The sequence below is a fragment of the Somniosus microcephalus genome, chromosome 3, assembly GCF_052327205.1.
Source record: "Somniosus microcephalus isolate GS21.2 chromosome 3, FLI_Smic_1.0, whole genome shotgun sequence".
Lineage (NCBI taxonomy): Eukaryota > Metazoa > Chordata > Chondrichthyes > Squaliformes > Somniosidae > Somniosus > Somniosus microcephalus.
This window is the reverse complement of record NC_140989.1, coordinates 46010273-46026739: the sequence shown is the minus strand read 5'-3', so window position 1 is coordinate 46026739 and position 16467 is coordinate 46010273.

The following is a 16467-nucleotide window of genomic DNA, read 5'->3' as shown; positions in this document are numbered from 1 at the left end:
GGCTGTGTAGTAGAGAACGGAGTCATCGGCCCCGACCCCGAAAGAATGCATCCCCTCATGGAGCTACCCCTCCCCCACTGTCCAAAGGCTCTGAAGAGAACCCTGGGGCTCTTCGCCTACTATGCCCAATGGGTGCCCAATTATGCAGACAAAGCCAGACCCCTCATGAAGTCCACATCCTTCCCCCTTACGGAGGAAGCGTGCGCAGCCTTCTCCCTCATTAAGGGAGACATCGCCAAGGCCACAATGCATGCAGTGGACGAGTCCATCCCCTTCCAAGTGGAGAGCGATGCATCCGACTTCGCCCTAGCCGCTACCCTTAACCAGGAGGGGAGACCAGTGGCCTTCTTCTCAAGGACCCTACAGGGCCCTGAGATCCGACACTCGTCGGTCGAGAAGGAGGCCCAAGCGATTGTGGAGGCGGTACGACGCTGGAGGCATTACCTGGCAGGCAAACGATTTACCCTCCTCACCGACCAACGTTCGGTCGCTTTTATGTTTAATAACAAGCTGAGGGGCAAAATCAAGAATGACAAGATATTGAGGTGGAGAATCGAACTATCCACCTACGATTATGATATCTTGTACCGGCCAGGTAAGCTGAACGATCCCCCTGATGCTCTGTCACGAATTACATGCGCCAGCGCGCAAAGTGATAGACTTCAGACCCTCCACAACGACCTCTGCCACCCCGGGGTCACCAGACTTTACCACTTCATTAAGGCCCGCAACCTGCCATACTCCATCGAGGAGGTCAGGACCATGACCAGGAACTGCCAGACCTGTGCCGAGTGCAAACCGCACTTCTTTAGGCCGGACAGAGCAAGCCTGATCAAGGCCACCCGCCCCTTCGAGCGCCTGAGCATCGACTTTAAGGGGCCCCTCCCGTCCTCTGACCGTAATGTGTACTTCCTCAACATCGTTGATGGGTACACCCGCTTCCCCTTTGCCTTCCCCTGCCCAGACATGACCAGTACCGCGGTCATCAAATGCCTGAACGACCTCTTCGCCTTGTTTGGGTTCCCAAACTATATACATAGTGACCGGGGCTCCTCCTTCATGAGCGAGGAACTCCATCAGTTCCTGCTAGCGAGAGGTATTGCTGCAAGCAAGACCACCAGCTACAACCCCCGAGGGAACGGCCAGGTGGAAAGAGAGAACGCGACGGTATGGAAGGCCGTCCTCTTAGCCCTAAAGTCTAAGGGCCTCCCAACCTCCCGCTGGCAGGAAGTCCTCCCGACAGCGCTGCATTCCATCCGGTCACTACTTTGCACTGCCGTTAACGCCACCCCCCATGAACGAATGTTTGTTTTCCCCAGGAAGTCGACTACGGGAACCACTCTACCAACCTGGCTGACCTCTCCGGGGCCCGTCTTGCTGCGAAAGCACGCGAGGGCCCATAAAACGGACCCCCTGGTAGAGAGGGTGAACCTCCTGCACGCCAACCCCCAGTACGCCTACGTGGCCTACCCAGACGGGCGGGAGGATACTGTCTCCTTACGAGACCTCGCACCCTCGGGCACTCCGGAGGCACCACCTTTACCCCCCCCCCACCACCCCCCCAATCCCAGCCCAGGTAGACGGCATGCCAGAACCCCACGAGCCTTCGCCGGAACCCCACGAGCCTTCGCCGACCACGCAGACACCAGCATTAACACTGGATAATGCAACACCGCCGCTGCGACGATCGGAGAGGCTTACGAGGCCTCCGGACAGACTGACATACCAGAACTGGTAGTACAATTCACCCCGCCGGACTCAAATCTAAAGAAGGGGTGAATGTGGTAAACCACTTTTATCGTTCACTATCGTTACACTATAGTTATCACTGTTATATTGTTATCACTGTTCTCACTGTTGTATCACTATACGAGGTCGCCTCTTGTCACGCTGTTATACCTGGGCTGACCATCACTGACTCCGCCCATGGCTCCACCTACCTGCCCAGGTATAAAGGTAGTCGACTGGCTGGTATTCCTCCTTGTTGGATCCGATCGCCCATGAGGGTGGGCTCTGTTATTTAGTCAATAAAAACCTATAGTTACCTTCCTAACTCATCGCTTTTCATTGGACGAATTGATAGGTATATCAGAGGCAAAAAAGGATAAAAACCTAGGACAATTTTGGGGAATAAAATCTGGGCAATATCTCTCCGACTCATCCAGGCGATCAAAACTAGCCCAGGAGATCACTCTGGCCCTGAATTCCCTGCAGTACCTACCTTCTGTAAGAGGTGATCTCCGCCCCAGCCAGAAACAAATCCAGCTCTCGCTTGTAACAATTCAGCGAATCAGCATCCACCGCACGAGATGGCAGACTGTTCCAGAGGCCCACTATTCTCTGGGAAAAGAACCACCTCCTGACATCTAACCTACAACTTAAATTTGTGACCCCTGAGAAGCATGTACAGGAACAGATGCAGATATTTTAGATGACTTCAATTTACCAGGAACAAATTAGGAAATTTATAAAGGATTCAAAGGAGTGAAAACAAGATCTTAAACACAATATTGGATTGCTATACTAAACCATTGGTCAAGGAACACACATGACCAAATGTGGTCTTGGACCCGACAGTCATACCTGTTTATTTGCAACATGCTTAATTACAATTACAATTTTAACGCAACCATTTCTAAAGTCCTGTTCTTTCCCCTATCCTTCCACTTGTAAAAGCTTTGTTACATTGCAATTTCATTTATATCCGCTTTTATGCAAGTGTGGTGTGCATAAAACCCACTTTAATCACATTTGAACCCGAGGCTTTCACCTTTCAATCTGTACCCAAGAAGCGGTTTGACCCGGTTCCCACCAGTTTGTTGGTGTTGTGTGGGAGGAATGGAAGACAACTTTCCAGATGGCTCAACAAAAAAAAAGCAGTGTGACGTGTTGCTGTGTGAGCAAGTGGATGTTTTGAACTGTTTGAAGGAATTGAGAATTCAAAAGCTAGTCGCACAGAAGCAGGGCATTTCTGAATCTCAGGTTTCTAGAATTCTGAAAAATGAGACCCGGGCTAGGAAACGGAAGTGTGAAAGTAAGATAACCAATGTTAATGAAGCACTGCTCAGGTGGGTTTATCACAGAAGGGCTCAGATCTCATTGTAAAATAGCAGCTATTCTGTGTCACACAATATGATACTTTTAACAATGAAATACCTAACACAGTGCCACCTACAAGAGTAACACCCGGCTACCGACCATAGAGCACATATACCAGAAACGCTGTTTACGGAGGTCACGGTCCATCATCAAAGACCCTACCCACCCCAGCCACAGTCTGTTCGCCCTCCTGCCATCTGGGAGACGCTACAGATGCATTCGCACCCGAACGACCAGATTTAGGAACAGCTTCTTTCCCAGGGCTGTCATCCTACTGAACTCCACAAATAAACTCTAAAGCCTGCACATCTGCCAATGCACTTTATTATGTTTACGTTAATGTATTACAAGCCAAATGAATGTTGAATGTTTAAATGTCTTAATCTAAATGTACACTCTCGGGAGCCGCAAGCCTACATTTCGTTGTACTGCACTTGTGCACTAACAATGACAATAAAAGTTGATTTGATTTGATTTGAACAGGTACTGCAGGTACTTGCAATCAGTCTTCACTGTGGATTTTCTCCTTGCTGGAGAGATGGTGCAGGGGGAAGGGCTTTAGATTCCTGGGGCATTGGGACCGGTTCTGGGGGAGGTGGGACCTGTACAGGCCGGACGGGTTGCACCTCAACAGGGCCGGATCCAATATCCTCGCGGGGAGGTTTGCTAGTGCTGTTGGGGAGAGTTTAATCTAATTTAAGAAGTCACACAACACCAGGTTATAGTCCAACAGCTTTATTTGAAATCACAAGCTTTCGGAGCGCTGCTCCTTCGTCAGGTGAAGTGGAGAAATGCATAAAGACACAGCTTATATAGTCAGAGAATAATGTCAGATGTTTACAGATAATCTTTCCAACTGCCATTTATCACACCTCGGCAGAGAGATAATCACAGCAATCAAAGGTGTGAATGGTGTCCAAACAGGTCAGTCAGGAAAACATTACATCAAAGAACAATGAGGTGGAGTCACAAGGGGTCAAATATTGCAGATGCTGGGGTCTGTATGGAAAACAAAAAAAGACAAAAAACATTTTTTTGCTGGAAATCACAGCAGGTCCGGCCGCATCTGTGTAGAGAGAACAAGCCAATGTCGACTCGAGTCTGGATGACCCTACGTCAGGTGGGGTTACATGTAGCGTGACATGAACCCAAGATCTCGGTTGAGGCCGTCCTCATGGGTGCGGAACTTGGCTATCAGTTTCTGCTCGACGATTTAATTTGGCAGAGGTATGGGCACCAGGATGTCACATTAGAAAAGGGAAATAAAGTGCTCAAACGATTGGGAGAGGCAGAGAGCACTAAAGTAAGAAATAGTAAGGTATTAGGTGAGGTCAAACTAAAAGAGAATACAGGATGGTCTAAGATGGGTTTACAGTGTATGTATGTAAATGCACGAAGCGTAGTAAACAAGGTAAGTGAGCTGCAGGCACAAATAGCCACATGAGAATATGATGTTGTGACAATAACTGAGACCTGGCTCAAAAAAAGAGCAGGATTGTGTATTAAATATTTCTGGTTATAAAGTGTTCAGCAAAGATAGGGAAGGAAAGATAGGAGGTGGTGTGGTAGTATTGGTCAAGGAGAATGTTACAGTGCTGGAGAGGGAGGATGTCCTGGAGGGGTCAAGGACAGAATCTATATGGTTAGAGTTAAGAAATAATAGAGGTGCCATTACACTACTAGGTATATTCTATAGACCACCAAATAGTGAGAATAGAATGGAAGCCAACATAAAAGGTAACCCAAAAGTCTTCGATAGGCATATAAAATGTAAAAAATGTAAAAGGGTAGTAAGAGGAGGGGTGGGGCCGATTATGGACCAAAAAAAGAGACCTATGCATGGAGGCAAAGGGTATGGCTGAGGTACTAAACAAGTACTTTGCATCTTTCTTCACCAAGGAAGAGGACGCTGCCATAGACATAGTAAAGGAGGAGGTAGTGGAGATACTTGATAGGATAAAGAGGTGGTATTAGAAAGGTTGGCTGTACTTAAAGTAGATAAATCACCAGGAGTGGATGGGATGCATCCAGGATGCTGAGGGAATTGAGGGAGAAAATCACAGAGGTACTGGCCATAATATTCCAATCCTCCTTAGCTACGGGGGGTGTTGCCCTGCTTTCTCCCCATACCCCTTGATCCCTTTAGCCTTAAGAAATGTATCCAACTCCTTCTTGAATATATTTAATGAATTGGCCTCTACTGCCTTCTGTGGTAGAGAATTCCACAGGTTCACCACTCTCGGTGAAGAAATTCCTCCTCATTTCTGTCCTAAATGGCCTACCCCTTATCCTTAGACTGGACTCCCTGACCATCGGGAACATCCTTCCTGCATCTAGTCTGTCCAGTCCTGTCAGAATTTTATAAGTTTCAAAGAGATCCCCTCTCATTTTTCTAAACTCCAGCGAGTACAAGCACAATCGTCCCAATCTCTCCTCATACGTCATTCCTGCCATCCCAGGTATCAGCCTGGTGAATCTTCGCTGAACTCCCTCCATGGCAAGAACATCCTTCCTCAGATAAGGCGACCAAAACTGCACACAATATTCAAGATGTGGTCTCACCAAGGCCCTGTACAACTGCAGCAAGACATCCTTGTTCCTGTACTCAAACCCTCTCGCTACAAAGGCCAACATACCATTTGCCTTCTTAACCGCCTGCTGCACCTGCATGCTTACCTTCAGCGACTGGTGCACAAGGACACCCAGGTCTCGTTGCACTTCCCCTTTTCCCAATCTATTGCCATTCAGATAATAATCTGCCTTCCTGTTTTTGCCACCAAAGTGGATAACCTCACATTTATCCACGTTATATTGCATCTGCCATGCTTTTGCCCAATCACCCAACCTGTCCAAATCATCCTGGAGTTTCTCGGCATCCTCCTCACAGCACACACGCCCACCCAGCTTTGTGTCATCTGCAAATTTGGAGATTGAGTTTTTTGATGAGGTAACAGAGAGGGTTGCTGAGGGTAATGCAGTTGACATAGTGTACATGCATTTCCAAAAGGCGCTCGACAAAGTGCCACATAATAGGCTTGCCACCAAAGTTGAAGCCCATGGAATAAAAGGGACAATGGCAGCATGGATATGGAATTGGCTAAGTGATAGGAAACAGAGAGTAGTGGTGAACAGTTGTTTTTCAGACTGGAGGAAGGTATACAGTGGTGTTCCCCAGGGGTCGGTTCTAGGACCACTGCTTTTCTTGATAGATATTAATGACTTTGACGTGGGTGTACAGGGCACAATTTCAAAATTTGGAAGTATAGTGAACAGTGAGGAGGAGAGTGAAAGACTTCAGGAAGTCATAGACAGGCTGGTGAAATGGCCGTGACAGCCACCTCCTACTCTCTCGACCATATACCCAATAAACTGCTGACCACCCAACTTCCCTTCCTGGCCCCCATGCTGGTTGACATTGTAAGTAGTTCCCTCTCCTCGGGTACTAACCCCCTCCCCTTTCAAAAATGACATCATCACCACTCCTCCTCCTCAAAAGAGCTACCCTCGACTCTTCTGTCCTTACAAACTACCAGCTCATCACCAACCTCCCTTTCCTTTCCAAAGTTCTTAAATGTGTTGTCACCTCCCAAATCTGTGCCCATGTTTCCATCACTCCAATCAGGTTTCCAACCCTGCCACAAAACTGAAATGGCCCTAATCAAAGTCACAAATGACATCCTCTGTGACTGTGGTGCACTATCCCTCCTCGTTCTCTCTGTAGCCTTTGATACGGTCGACCATGCCGTCCTCTTCCTACACCTCTCCTCAGTTGTCCAGATCAGTGGGACCGGCGGGACGCCCCCATGATGTTGTCAGTTTGAGGCCCGGGCAATTATAACTCCCGGGCCTCATTTCAATGTGGGAATTTGGGCACCTGCTCAACCCAGCAGGAATTGCTACCTGATCCTACTGGCCCGCAAGGAAACCATAAAAATACGGACATTCCTGGGCCTTTCCTGGCCCAGTTCCTGATTGCCACAAGGTATCTCTGGTGAGTTTGGCACTCTGCGGGACCTGGAATAAAAATTTAATTGGCATCTTAAATTGCATCACAGGACCACAACATTTAAACATTGATGAGTCCCCCGCTTGCCTGCGGTGGGCATCCACGGCGCTGCCAAAAACTCGCTGGGGGAATTGCCCGCCCGCCATTTTAATCACCTGCCCACTCCATTCTTGCCAGGCGGGCAGGGTTAAAATCAGGCCTTTTGTTTATGTCTCTGCTTCTCTCAATCCACTCGCAGTCTCATAAGTCAAATAACTCTCTTGGACTTTGTGGTAAACCACTGTAGTTCACTGTGTTCACTTGTTGTTGTTGTTGCTGTTGTTGTCGTTCACTCTTGTTTAACTGTTATGCCTGACTATGCCTCAGCTGACTCCGCCCTCGGCTACCGAGTATAAGGACGGCCGCATGGCAGCTCCAGGCATTCGGTCATCCACTAGAGGCATAGTCCTGATCTGTCTGAAGTGCAATTCAGTAGTTAATAAAAGCCTGTCGTTCTGAACTCTGCTCAGCCTCTCATTAGAATTGATAGCGCATCAATTTTATTAACTACTGAAAAAAAAAATAATAATAATAATAACGATGCTGCAGATACTTAAGATCAAGTGCCTGGAACTCGACCCGCAAGAACCGGACTCGACTGCTAAGTTCTCGCACTGGCTGAACTGTTTTGAGTCCTTTCTGGCTGCATCCGGCGAGACCGTCGCCGCCGATGCCGACAAGCTCAGGGTGCTGAATTCTAAAGTAAACCACCGAGCTTTTGCCCTTATCCGGGATGCTACGAGCTACCAGGGGGCTATCGACATTTTGAAGGAGCAATACGCACGCCCGGTCAACTATGTTTACGCAAGACATCTCCTGGGGTCCCGCAAACAACAGCCCGGGGAACCCACAGAAGCATACATACGGGCGCTGAAGGAACTCGGCCGAGCCTGCGAATGCAAGCAAGTATCAGCCACGGAACATACGGAGGAGCTCATCCGTGACGCCCTCGTTGCGGGCCTCAGGTCCACTCACACACGGCAGCGACTGCTGGAAAGTAGCAAGCTCGACCTGAAGAAGGCGATTTCACTCACCCTTTCGTTGGACGTAGCCCACCGGAACATGGAGGCCTACTCCCCGGACCGCGCGGCCGCATCATGGATGCCGCAGCCGCCGCCATCTTGGGACGCGGTGCCGCCACGGGCCCCGGCCTCAACTGCTGCAGCGATGTCCCGCCCGAGCCAGAAATGTTATTTCTGTGGCCAAACCAAACACCCCAGGGCGCGCTGCCCGGCGAAAAACGCGGTCTGCTCTGCCTGCGGTAAGAAGGGACACTACGCTGGCGTCTGCAGAAGTCAGAAGACCCCTACCTCCAGCAGCGCCGCGTGCGATTCGTGGGAGCGGCCATCTTGCCTTCCTCCAGCCTCGTGGGGATCGGGATCGTCATGGGCGCCGCCATTTTGTCCTTCTTCTCCGACGCCGCCATTTTGCCAACGGGCCCCCGACTCACCCACCGCCGCCTCACCGGGGTTCTACAGCGACGCTCCCGACTCCACAGCGGCCTCCATTACGCTGGATCAATCCAGACCCCATCAGCTAGCCAGGTCCACGATGGACATCCAGGTAAATGGCCGCGCCACAACTTGCCTTTTTGATTCCGGGAGCACGGAGAGCTTCATACACCCTGATACGGTACGGCATTATTCCCTCTCGGTCCGGCCAACGCGCCATCGGATCTCCATGGCCTCAAAATCTCACTCAGCAGACGTCGGCGGCTACTGCGTAGTGACCCTCTCGGTGAAGGGCTCCGTTTATAAAAATGTAAAGCTATTCGTCCTGCCACATCTCTGCGCTGCCGTTCTGCTGGGGTTGGACTTTCATTGTCACTTTAAGAGCGTCACCTTGACATACGGTGGACCTCTTCCCCCGCTCACTGTCTGCAACCAGCAGTTTTTAAATTGCCCGCCGCGCCCCACCTGTAGTCTCTCCACCCTCAAAATCACACCCCCCCCCCTGTTCACCAACCTCACCTGCGACTGCAAGCCTATCACCACAAAGAGCAGGCGATACAGCACCGGGGACAGATCCTTCATAAGATCTGAGGTGACGCGGCTCCTGAAAGAGGGGATTATTGAGGATAGTACCAGCCCCTGGCGAGCTCAGGTGGTAGTCGTTAAGACTGGCAACAAGCAGCACCTGGTCATTGACTACAGCCAGACTATCAACAAGTACACCCAGTTGGACGCATACCCTCTCCCCCGCATAGCCGACATGGTTAATAAGATAGCGCAATATCGCGTTTTCTCGACCATTGACCTCAAGGCAGCATACCACCAAATCCCTATCCGCCCTGAGGACCGCCAGTACACAGCTTTCGAGGCAAACGGCCGTCTTTTTCACTTCCTCAGGGTTCCTTTCGGCGTCACCAACGGTGTCTCCGTCTTCCAGAGGGAGATGGACTGGATGGTCGACGAGAATGCGTTACAGGCCACGTTTCCCTACCTGGACAACGTGACCATCTGCGGCCATGACCTGCAGGACCATGACGCCAATCTTGATAAGTTCCTTCGCACGGCCCAACTCCTAAACCTCACGTACAACAAGGAAAAGTGCATATTCCGCACAGCCCGCCTCGCTATCCTTGGTTGCGTGGTGGAACACGGAGTCACCGGCCCTGACCCTGACCGGATGCGCCCATTGATGGAACTTCCCCTGCCCCACTGTCTCAAGGCCCTCAAAAGGTGCCTGGGCTTCTTTTCCTATTACGCCCAGTGGGTCCCTCATTATGCGGACAAAGCCCGTCCACTTATCAAGTCCACTTCCTTCCCCCTGACGGCGGAGGCCCGCTCAGCCTTTCACCGTATAAAAGACGACATTGCCAAGGCCACCATGCACTCGGTAGACGAGTCCATCCCCTTCCAGGTGGAGAGCGATGCATCCGACTTTGCCCTGGCCGCTACCCTTAACCAGGCGGGAAGACCCGTGGCCTTCTTTTCACGAACCCTCCAGGGCTCCGAACTCAGACACTCCTCTGTGGAAAAGGAGGCCCAGGCCATTGTGGAGGCGGTGCGCCACTGGCGGCACTACCTGGCTGGAAAACGATTTACCCTGCTTACTGACCAACGTTCAGTCGCTTTCATGTTCAACAACAAGCAGAGGGGCAAAATCAAAAATGACAAGATTTTGAGGTGGAGAATTGAACTTTCCACCTACAATTACGACATCTTGTACCGGCCCGGGAAACTCAACGAACCCTCAGATGCTCTATCGCGAGGCACATGCGCCACCGCGCAGATCGATAGACTACGGGGCCTCCACAACGACCTCTGCCACCCGGGGGTCACCAGGTTCTTCCATTTCATTAAAGGCCGCAACCTGCCTTACTCCATCGAGGAGGTCAGGACCATGACCAGGAGCTGCCCAGTCTGTGCAGAGTGCAAGCCGCGCTTCTATACGCCTGACAGAGCAAACCTGATCAAGGCCACCCGCCCTTTTGAGCGCCTGAGTGTCGACTTTAAAGGGCCCCTCCCCTCCTCTGACCGTAATGTGTACTTCCTCAACATAGTTGATGAGTACTCCCGTTTCCCTTTCGCCATCCCCTGCCCGGACACGACCACCGCTACGGTCATTAAATGCCTGCACAACCTCTTTGCTCTGTTCGGTTTTCCCAGCTATATTCATAGCGACCGGGGCTCGTCCTTCATGAGCGACGAACTCCGTCAGTACCTGCTCATGAGAGGCATTGCCTCAAGCCGGACCACCAGCTACAACCCCCGGGGGAACGGACAGGTTGAAAGAGAAAACGCGATGGTTTGGAAGGCGGCCCTCCTAGCCTTAAAATCTAGGGGCCTTCCGACCTCCCGTTGGCAGGATGTCCTACCTGATGCGCTCCACTCCATCCGGTCACTGCTGTGTACGGCCACCAACGCCACCCCCCATGAGCGAATGTTCGTTTTTCCCCGGAGGTCCACATCCGGTACCTCACTACCACACTGGCTGACGTCCCCAGGGCCCGTCCTGCTGAGGAAGCATGTAAGGTCCCACAAAACGGCTCCCCTGGTAGAGAAGGTTCACCTCCTCCATGCCAACCCCCAGTACGCCTACGTGGCATACTCGGACGGGCGGGAGGATACAGTCTCCATTAGAGATCTGGCACCCTCGGGGTCCACTGACCCATCACCATTGCCCTCCACCACGACCCCCTTCGACACGGCCCAAAATTCAGTAGACCAAATTCTCACCCCTATCCATTCCACCCCAGTAGACGGCATGCCGCGACCCCAGGACCAGCCGGAGTCCACTCGCCCACCCAACACCAAAGGGGACGATACACCGGTGCCCGACCCCGCTCAAGACGCGTCGTTGGAAGCTGTAACATTGCAACCGTCGCCACGAAGATCTCGACGGCAAACGAGGCCGCCCGACAGACTCGCCTACTCGAACTTTTGATACACTTCACCCCGCCGGACTTAATTTTAAACGAGGGGTGAATGTGGTAAACCACTGTAGTTCACTGTGTTCACTTGTTGTTGTTGTTGTTGTTGTCGTTCACTCTTGTTTAACTGTTATGTCTGACTATGCCTCAGCTGACTCCGCCCTCGGCTACCGAGTATAAGGACGGCCGCATGGCAGCTCCAGGCATTCGGTCATCCACTAGAGGCATAGTCCTGATCTGTCTGAAGTGCAATTCAGTAGTTAATAAAAGCCTGTCATTCTGAACTCTGCTCAGCCTCTCATTAGAATTGATAGCGCATCAGACTTTACCTCATTTCACTTTCTCCACCCTCCCCTTCCCCACCCCTACATCATTTCAGTTCGTCATCTTTATTGCTATTTTTCTCTCCTCTGCCCTATTATTTTTCTCAACTCTCCAAGAAATGTATATCACACTATCTCCCACGTTAATCTAATTCCTAGGACATTGGAACTGTGGAACAATTTCTTCTTAGGCAGTCCCTTGGAACCGAGGATGACTTGCTTCCACACTAAAAATGAGTTCTCAGGTGACTGATGAGTCCAATGTGGGCCCTACAGTCTCTGTCACAGGTGGGGCAGGCGGTGGTTTAAGGGGCGGGTGGGTGGGGTGCTTGGGTTGATATGCGCTCCTTGCGTGGTTTGCGCTTGATCCCGGCGAAGAGACTCGAGGTGTTCGGCGCCTTCCTGGATGCTTCTCCTCCACTTTGTGTGGTCTTGGGCCAGGGATCCCCAGGTGTCGGTGGGGATGTTGCATTTTTTCAAGGAGGCTTTGAGGGTGTCCTTGAAGCATTTCCTCTGCCCACCTGGGCTCCGTGTGGGAGCTCCGAGTAGGGCGCTTGTTTTGGGAGTCTCATATTGGGCATGCGGACAATGTGGCCCATCCATTGGAGCTGATTGAGCGTGGTCAAAGCTTCGATGCTGGCGATGTTGGCCTGAGTGAGAACATTGATGTTGGTGCGCCTATCCTGCCAACGGATTTGCAGGATCTTGCGGAGGCAACGTTGGTGATACCTCTCCAGTGCTTTGAGGTGCCTGCTGTACATGTCTCTGAAGCATACAGGAGGGCAGGTATCACTGCTGCTCTGTAGACCATGAGCTTAGTGCCGGGTTTGAAGTCCTGGTCTTCAAACACTCTCTTCCTCAGGTGACCGAAGGCTACACTGGCACACTGAAGGCGGTGTTGGACTTCGTCATCGATGTCTGCCCTTGTTGACAGTAGGCTCCCGAGGTATGGAAAGTGGTCCACATTGTCCAAGGCCTCGTCATGGATTTTGATAATCAGGGAGCAGGACTGTGTGGTGAGGGCAGGTTGGTAGAGGACCTTTCTCTTACGGATGTTTAGTGTAAGGCCTATGCTCTCGTACGCTTCGGTGAAGGTGTTGACGATGGTTTGGAGTTCGACCGCAGAGTGTGCGCAGATGCAAGCATTGTCTGCATACTGTAATTCGATGACAGAAGATGGGACGATCTTGGATCTGGACTGGAGGCGACGGAAGTTGAACAGTTTCCCGTTTGTTCTGTAGATTAGCTCCACTCCAGCGGGGAGCTTACTGAGGGTGAGATGGAGCATTGCAGCCAGGAAGATCGAGAAGAGCGTTGGTGCGATGACACAGCCTTACTTGACCCCGGTCCACATGTGAATTGGGTCTCTGGTAGATCCGTTGATCAGGATCACAGCTTGCATGTCGTCATGAAGCAGGCGAAAGATGGTGACAAACTTTTGAGGGCAACCGAATTTGAGGAGGACACTCCATAATCTCTCACGGTTGACTGTGTCGAAGGCCTTTGTGAGGTCAAAGAAGGCCATGTACAGAGGTTGGTGCTGTTCCCTGCATTTCTTTTGTAGTTGGCACGCAGTGAAGATCATGTCCATTGTGCCCCTTAGTGGCCGTAATCTGCATAGCGACACTGGGAGGAGCTCTTCAGCCACTGGGAGAAGTCAATTGAGGAGGATTCTTGCGATTCCTAGGACATTGGAACTGTGGAACTTACCCCAGTCATTACTTCCTCCTGCAATGTACAGGCTTTTAAAAACTTGGCATCATCTAATTACTGCTCCCCAACTCTCATCAACCTCCTGAAAACTATGGGCCAGTGCCATTCACCTATATTTTCTCAATTAAAAAAAAGTGAAAGGTTTCCATGCAAGGGTAATGATTTAAAACTGTAATTCTTTATTTTTGTAAATGTTGCATTGATGTATGAAACCATGAGATTCATCTGACATTTTGCTAAAAAAAAGTTCACCAACTGAGGGTAAAGATGTGGGTCTATCCAAAACAGTTATTGATTTAGAAATCATGCAACCGTTGCCTATAAAAGGTTGTGATCTGTATGCTAAAGAGCTCACTCTAAACTGAAAAGACACATGCACAGTGGTTCAGCATGCCATTTAATTCGCATGGTGGCCCAAGTTCACTTTAAACTCAGGCATACAAGTAGCTTACACAGTGAATTCAGCATATATTCCAACAGGGGTACAGTAGCATAGTGGTTATGTAATCCAGAGCCCTAAACTAATGATCCAAAGACTAGGGGTTCAAATCCCACCACAGCTGGGGAAGCTAAATTTAATTAAATAAATCCGGAATAAAAAGCTAGCATCAGTAATGGTGACGATGAAACGAATGTTGTAAAAAGCCATCTGGTTCACTAATTCCCTTAAGAAAAGGAAACCTGCTGTCCTTACCTGGTCTGGTAAGGTATATGTGACTCCAGAACCTCAGCAACATGGTTGATTCTGCCCTGAATTTGTATCAAAGCTGCTACACACCACACGACTGCAGTGGTTCAAGGCCACCACCTTCTCGAGGGCAATGAGGGATGGGCAATAAATGCTGGTCTTTGTGAATGAATAAAAAAAGTCAGCGTGAAATACACTATAAATAAAAACACTGGCATCTGAAATTCCTCGAGTGAATCAAGGTAGGGAGGAAGCAATGGCTGAAACGAATCGCTGTAACCCAGCAAAAAAAAAATCGCTATAGGAAAACCCTCGTTCTTCTAAACTGGAGTAATGCAAATCCTTATGCACTTATTGAATTGACACATGCACCTCCAATCCAGAAGATCAGCGGAGTCTTTGAAAAAATGGCCATTTATGCTGTTTCTCCAGGGATTCTGAGGATCCTCCGCTGACGTTACGGTGTTAGGTCAGGAGCACCCACTGTGGAAATTTTCCCCCTTGAAGTTTAATCGTCCTTTCATCTATGCTTGAGTGATTCAGTCTAAATAATCAAAACTCCCCAGAATGTTCAATTTTATACAGACCCATTCCTTTGACCTTGTAACTCAGTGTGAATATAACAACACTGTTTGAGCTTTACACCAATGTTTCTGCCCTGCACTTATGGCAAGCAGTCAGTTCTCATAAACTGGCTGAGGCTCCTTGTGTGTCCTGCTGCATGCCATGAATGGGTTAGCAGGGAGAATTTTCCAATCATGCACTGGCGGCAGGTTCTCTGGACCCCCTGCCAGCACATATCTGAAAATCAGGAATGCAACTATCAAAGATCTTCAGTCCATTGAATCAAAAGAACAGAATATCACGGGCTGCACGCCTGCAATTTTTCAATATGCACTGCGGCTGTGCCCAGGTTTAATGATTAACCCTTAATTGCAGTATATAATTCATTGGAGATCAAGTGGATGCCCATCATGTTCTCCTGGCTCTTCAAAACGATGAAAAATGTTGCATCAGGCCAATGTACACAGGCTGAACTACTACATAAGAAATAGGAGCAGGAGTAGGCCATTCGGCCCCTCGAGCCTGCTCCGCTATTCAGCAAGATCATGGCTGATCTGGCCTTGGCCTCAACTCCACTTTCCTGTCCGCTCACCATAACCCTCAACTCCCTTACCTTTCAAAAATCTATCTATCTCTGCCTTGAATATATTCAGTGACTCAGCCTCCACAGCTCTCTGGGGTAGAGAATTCCAAAGATTCACGACCCTCTGAGAGAAGAAATTCCTCCTCATCTCCGTTTTAAAAGGTTGCCCCCTTATTCTGAAATTATGCCCCCCAGTTCTAGATTCCCCCACGAGGGGAAACATCCTCCCTGCAGCTACTCTGTCTAGCCCCCTCAGAATCTTATATGTTCAATAAGATGCCCTCTCATTCTTCTAAACTCCAATGAGTATAGGCCCAACCTGCTCAACCTTTCTTCATAAGACAACCCCTTCAACTTAGGAATCAACCTCGTGAACCTTCTCTGAACTGCCTCCAAAGCAAGTATATCCTTCCTTAAATAAGGGGACATTAACTGTACACAGTACTCCAGGTGTGGTCTCACCAGTGCCCTGTACAGTTGTAGCAAGACTTCCCTACTTTTATACTCCATCCCACTTGCAATAAAGGCCAATATTCTATTTGCCTTCCTAATAACTTGCTGTACCTGCATGCTAACTTTCTGTTTAGTCAAATATATTTACTTACAAGTGAATTAATTCACAAATGCTAAATGATACAATATTGAGGCAGCACAATATTTTAAAACAACGGAGCTAGAATCAGTGCATTTTGGGGTTTAAAATTTTATTTTTAGGACATGGTTCTCACATAGGCAATGAGACTTTTGGATGAAAACACTCAGTTTGTCTCTTGGTAACCCTATCCAGGGGCAACGTTGTTTGTGGACAATGCAAATCTTCGTTTATCCATTGCAGCATTGATTTCCTATCAGAACTAAAAACATGCGAGAATTCCTCAGTGCTTAGCCAGTCCAAACGCCTCTGAAGTCAGAACCATCAATCGCCCATAATTAAAGACACAACAGCAGGAATTATTAAACAGAATGCTGATCAGCAGGTGCTCACATACCATCTAGGGTCTGTTAATTCCTTGATCATATACAAATTAATTAGCACCTGTATCTTGGCTAATTTCCACATCAATTAACCTGATCCGG